The sequence below is a fragment of the Hemitrygon akajei genome, chromosome 18 (genome assembly GCF_048418815.1).
Source record: "Hemitrygon akajei chromosome 18, sHemAka1.3, whole genome shotgun sequence".
Taxonomy (NCBI): Eukaryota; Metazoa; Chordata; class Chondrichthyes; order Myliobatiformes; family Dasyatidae; genus Hemitrygon; species Hemitrygon akajei.
The window spans coordinates 6,353,513-6,360,093 of NC_133141.1; positions in this window are offsets into that span (position 1 = coordinate 6,353,513).

Genomic DNA, 6,581 nt, shown 5'->3' on the forward strand with positions numbered 1-6,581 from the left:
CAGAGACCAGGGTTCTATCCTGGCTTTAGGTTCAGAATGTGTGAAGCTTGCACCTTCTCCATGTGAGTTTCTTCTGGGTGCTCTGCTTTCCTCCTATGTCAAAAGATATGCAAGTTGGCAGGTTAACTGGCCACTGTAAATCTCCTTTCATGTGTTGTTGAGTGGTAGTACCTGGAGGGAGCTGATGAGAATGTGGGGAGAATAGTGAAAATTGGATTAGTGTAGGATTATTGTAATTGCATGCCTGACTCAGTGATCCAAAGGCTCTGATTCCATACTGTGTGGCTCTGTGACAAAGACCCAACAAAGGAACATAGATAAGTGAGTGAATAAGGTTGGTAGACTGCATATAATGTAGGAAATAGAAACATCTTATACACCTTCCTTAGCTCCAAAGTGAAAATCCCAAGCTCACTGAACATTTCCTCATGAGACATGCTCTCTAATTCAAGCAGCATCCAGGTAAATCTCCTCTGCACCTCTCTAAATCTTCCACTTCGTTCCTATAATGAGACAACCAGAACTGAACACAATATTCCAAGTGTGGTCTAACCAGGGTTTTATAAGATTGGAAAATTACCTTGCAACTCTTGAAGTCAGTCCCCTTGACTAATGAAGGCCAACATACCATATGCTTCCTTATGCATATCCTATCAGCTTATGCAGCAACCTGGAGGAACCTGTGGATGTGGATCCCAAAATCCTTCTATTCCTCCACACTGCTAAGGTTACTGCCACTAACCCTGAAGTTTGCCTTCAAGGTTGACCTTCCAAAGTGTATCACTTCACACTTTTCGAGATTGAACTCCACCTGCCACTTCTCAACTTGGTTCTACTTCTTATCAATGTCCCGTCTCAACCTACGGCAATCTTCCATACTATCCACAACACCACCAACCTTCATGTCATCTGCATGCTTACTAACCCACCCTCCCACTTCCTCATATAAGTCAATTATAAGAATTACAAAGAGCAGGGGTCCCAGAGCAGCTACCTGCAGAACACCACTAGTCACAAACCTCCAGGCAGAATACACTCCATCTACTGCCACCCTCGTCCTTCTGTGGGCAAGTGAATTCTTACATTTGGCATTTATTTCTTATTCTAGATTTCTACCCTTCTTTCAAAAGGTAAATTTTTCAGGATTTCCCAACCACCACATTGTAGAGCTTATCCTATGGAGGATCAAAGTGATTCTTAAAGCTGGATCCTCCATAGGATAACTTCCAAAGCCTCAGTATGTTGCTTAAGAGCCTTTAAGAAAAGAGTTATTGTGTTCAGCCTGGTGACATGAATATACTGTATTCACCAAAGATTCAAACTGCTTTGGCAACTGCACGCCATTTAATTAGATTACATTCCAAAAGCCCATCTTGTCACACTCCATCTGGGTGCTACTGCACTGCAGAGCTTCACAAACAATTTGAATGGACTGAAGAAGTGAAATACTCTCTTTAATTATGTACTGGTCAATGAGTATACAGAAGGACTAACACTAGTCAACCTTTACTGATGTGTCCACTGTCCTCTGCATCAAGAACTCCATTCCCAGGTCTCCAACTCATTATCACCCTGGCAACCATCTGAGTCTAAGTGAAACAGATTGCAACTTTGTCACATCTCACCGTGATTTGGGTGGTGGTCCACCTTTCTATGCCACCAATAAAGTGGCACCTGGAATATCACTCTCTTCCCTCCTGCTTCAGCTCAACTGCTACTGAACACTCCACTCCCCATAGTCAGTTTCATTTTTATTTTTGAATTACTCTATGGTATTGACATCCTTCTATCCATATTCCCCAGACTTATAACCTTTTCATTTATCTGGGCTCCTCTCACTCTACTCTCCTGAGTATTCCCAATTGTAGTTATTCCACCATAGAAATGCTACCAAGGAAATCCTTTCTAAACCATTCCATCTGTCCACCCTTCCTTCCTCTTTCACAATACTCCTTTGACTCAGATTTCGGTCACCTCCCCTATGAAATTTTATTTGATAATGCTGTAGGGAGGCAGTTCAGGCCATTTAACAACATGACAGATCAGAATCAGAATCGGAATCAGGTTTATTATCACTGACATTTGTCGTGAAGTGTGTTGCTTTGTGGCAGCAGTACAGTGCAACACATAAAAATAATATAAGTTATAATAAGAAATATGCAAAGTAAGTAAGTAGCACAAAAAGTGAGTAAAATGTTGATATAGTGTTCATGAGTTCATGGACCATTCAGAAATCTGATGACAGAAAGGAAGAAGCTGTTCCTAAGACATTGGGTGTGTGTCTTCAGGCTCCTGTACTTCCTCCCTGATGGCAGTAGTGAGAAGTGAGCGTATCCAGAATGGTCAGAGTACTTAATGATGGATGCCAACTTCTTGAGGCATCACCTTTTGAAGATTTTCTCAACGGTGGGGAGGCTCGTGCACATGAGAGAGCTGGCTGAGCTTATCCCTTTGCAGCTTTTCCAATCTTGTGCATTGGTGCCTCCATACCAGATTGCAATGTGACCAGTCAAAATGTTCCCCACAGTTGTTGGTAAAATATCCAAGATAAAGTGTTACTCAACAATGACCAGTGGAGGATCCTGATATCAAGTGTGCAGCTCATTCTGCATGGATTAAAATCAGGAATCTTGGATCCCATTTTGGAAGTGGTTAAGTTTTGCTTATGCTTATTTAGGCATACTGTTGGGTAATCTCACTCTCCATCAACGTGGTAAGTGGTTTTGTAGAGAACTGTTAAGTACTGAGTTTTTAAGTGGAAACACAGAAGTATGGAGGATGTGAATGATTTTTCCAAAAGCATCGATTTGGAACGAAACCAATTTGCCTTAAGTGCATAAGGTGATTGCAGACAGTAAACATCAACAATATGATTTACAAGAATGCACTATAATATTTTGGAATAATTAATATTAATTAATATAATTAATATACATGCATCTGATATCATTCCTTGCTCTGAATTCCTAAAAAAAAACTGCAAGCTCCAAAAAGCTTCAAGAAGCTCTGAGCTTCACTCTATCATTGTGGGAGTGCTGCACTGTCTGGGGTGTTTCCTTTCAAATCAAACCACCTGGTTACCCCAATAGTGACTGAAATACTCAGCAGGTCAAGCAGCATCCATCATCTGAAGCACGATTATCCTTTTGTACAACTGTGTTCTCCCCAGGGTCCTGCCAACCCTTAACCTACATCTGCTACTTGCAGCAAAATTGTCAACTTGTTTTTTGAAATATAGTTTTGCTACAAATGCTCTTACAAAAGAATTTCTTGCGCACTCACAACATTGCTACACAGAGAAACCATTTGGCAGTGTAACGAGAATCCTATTCTCTATCTAGCTCAAGCCTGGGAGTTCTTGATGGGACAGTGTAGAAAGAGCTTTGTCTGCATCAAATGAACATTTTACCTGATCTGCTTAATAGAACAGTGGAGAAGTCTGAGTTTTGCAGTTAACAATTATGTTAGCTTGTCTGGAGGTGTACAAAAGGCATTTTGTGGGAACTCTAGTCTATATTTTATAAGAACCCACCTAAAACACCGGAGGAACAAAACAGGTCAGGCAACAACTACAGAGGGAAATGAACAGTTGATGTTTTGATGTAAATTGTCCCTTTGAGCCATACCGCCCACCAAATCCACTGATTTAACCCTAGCCTAATCACTGGCCAATTTTCAATGACCATTCAACCAACCAACCGGTAGGTCTTTGGACTGTGGGAAGAAGCCGGAGCACCCGGAGGAAACTCATGCGGCCAATGGGAAGAACGTACAAACTCCTTACGGGCAGCGGTGGGAGTTAAACCCAGATTGTCTGTACCGTAAAGTTTTGGGCAAAACCACTACCATACATAGCTGAGGAGATACTCCAGTGTAAATGAGGTCAGCAAATCCCAATCATTTGACTGGGCACTGTCATTTGTCTTTTAGGGTCCATGGTCCATAGAAACAGCTTTCTGTTGATTACTATCCAGCAGCTATTACTAAACAGATACAAGTACTGATGTCCAATGGGGGCAGGTCACATCATAATGGGTTATAATGCTCTTATATTCAGATCAGAACTACACACTGGGAAAGAATGTCCCTCCTTCTGCAACTGGACCATCGACTTCCTAACTGGAAGATCACAATCTGTGCGGATCACAAGTAACATCTCCACCTTGCTGATAATTAACACTGGCACACCTCAGGGATGTGTGCTTAGCCCACTGCTCTACTCTCTCTACACCCATGACCATGTGGCAAGACACAGCTCAAATACCATCTGTAAATTTGCTGATGATACAACCATAGTTGGCAGCATTTCAGATGGAGACAAGAGGGTGTACTGGAGCAAGATGTATCAGCTGGTTGAGTGGTGTCACAGCAACAACCTTGCACTCGATGTGAGTAAGACCAAAGAACTGATTGTGGACTTCAGAAAGGGTAAGATGAGGGAACACACACCAGTCCTCAGAGAGGGATCAGATGTGGAAAAAGTGAGCAATTTCAAGTTCCTGAGAGTTAATATCTCTGAGGATCTATCCTGGGCCCAGCATATCGATCCAGCTACAAAAAAAGCTCGACAATGGCTGCATTTCCTTAAGAGTCTAAGGAGATTTTGTATGCCACCAAAGATGCAAATTTCCACAGATGTACTGGTAGAGCATTCTATTTGGCTGCATCACTGTCTGGTATGTGGCGGGGGGAGGGGGTGCGGGGAGGTTACTGCACAGGATGAAAATAAGCTGCAGAGAGTTGCAAACCTAGTCAGCTCCATAATGGGCACCAGCCTTTCCAGCATCCAGGACATCTTCAAGCAGTGATGCCTCAGGAAGGCAGCATCCATCATTAAGGACCCCCATCACCCAGGACATGCCTTGTTCTCTTTGCTACCATCGAGAAGGAGGTACAGAAGTCTGAAGACACACACTAAATGATTCAGGAATAGCTTCTTCCTCTCTGCCATCCAATTCAATGGACATTGACCCGTGAACACTGTCTCATGACTTTTTATTTCTATTTTTGCACCACTTATTTAATTTAACTATTATATATATATAATGCAACTCATGTTTTTTCTATTATTATGTATTGCATTGTACTGCTGGCATAAAGACAACACATTTCACAACATATGCTGGTGATGTTAAACCTGATTCTGATATTTTACTGGCTTTGCTAATCTAATCCTTTGATTAGTTGTCAAGCTAACCTGTTACCTGTGAATCAACTGGAATATTTCACTGTCGCCAAAGCTGCTTCCTCATTGTAGATTTTTGTAGTTGTAAGAATCAATGCAGAAAAGAAAGAGGAATCATCTGCTCAGGACATCCCAAAGTCTCTTAGGTAAGAGCTTTTGAAATTACGTCTTTCTTGAGATGTAGGAAATGCTGAAGGCAACTAGCCCACAGCAACCTGCAAGCAGTATTACAAATAATAAACATACGAAATTCTGCAGATTCTAGAAATTCAGAGCAACAGACACAAAATGCTGGAGGAACTTAGCAGGTCAGGCAGCATCTGTGGAGTTGAATAAACTGTCTACATTTCAGGCCAAGACCCTTCCTCAGGCCTGGAAAGGAAGGGGGAAGGCACCCAAATACATGCTGGCTAACTTGTCTTTGACATGGGATTTTTACACTCATGTAAAGCCTGGGAGGACTGATGTAAATAAATGTATTATTTACTTGAAGTCAAGTTAAAGTGACAGCTTTTCATGAATACAAGGACAGGCACAAGTATACTTCACCATAATGGACACCATACAGGAGAGGTGCAATATTTGAACACCCTGGCGATTCAGCCACATCTAAAATTTATTTGAAGCCAATATTGAAAAACGTCAGGACATTAGACGCACATTGATTAGAAAACTTTTGAGATTTCAAGTGCTTTTTGGAAATCAAAAAGAACATTTACATTAACTATATTTCAACAAAGACTTGAAAAGTGGGGTGCGGGCAAAAATGTGGAGTTGAGGTGATAATTAGTCTCTCTCAATGGCAGAGCAGGCTTAGCAGCCAAGTGACCTTGGCGTGAAGAAGAGTAGAGGATACTTGACCCAAGTGCAGAGCAGTGGAGATGAGTCAGTGGTAACTTTAATAATAAACAAGCCACAAAACAAGAGAGAGTGGATACTTAACACACCAAGGCAACAAAGTAATTGGAGGCTAGGATCAACTGGTTGAAGCTGGCTGGTTGATAGGTGAACAAGGATTGTGGATGAGAGCTGGGTTTAAATAGGCTGCAGGTGATGAGTTGAAAATGAGTGGCAGGTGACTCCTGTCAGCTGGGTGGAGACTGGGAGATGCCTGTCTGTGCTAGCCTGACTTGGTGCTGTCAGGGGGTAGGTGTGTGCAGGTTTTGTGTGAGGGCCCTGGCACCAGTATTCCTTTACACACTTGATCCAAGATGTCTTTTGCTATGTAGTATGCCTTGCACACTGAACCTCATATGACAACCTTTCTCCCACAATTTACTTCCATTGCAGAGAGTGAATCTGTGGCAGCAGATTATGGGTGGGGGACTGGAGTAGGTGGGGGGATTGGGAAGTAGCCGGAGGGCTGAAGGAGTAGGGAGAGAGAGAGTGTGGGTCA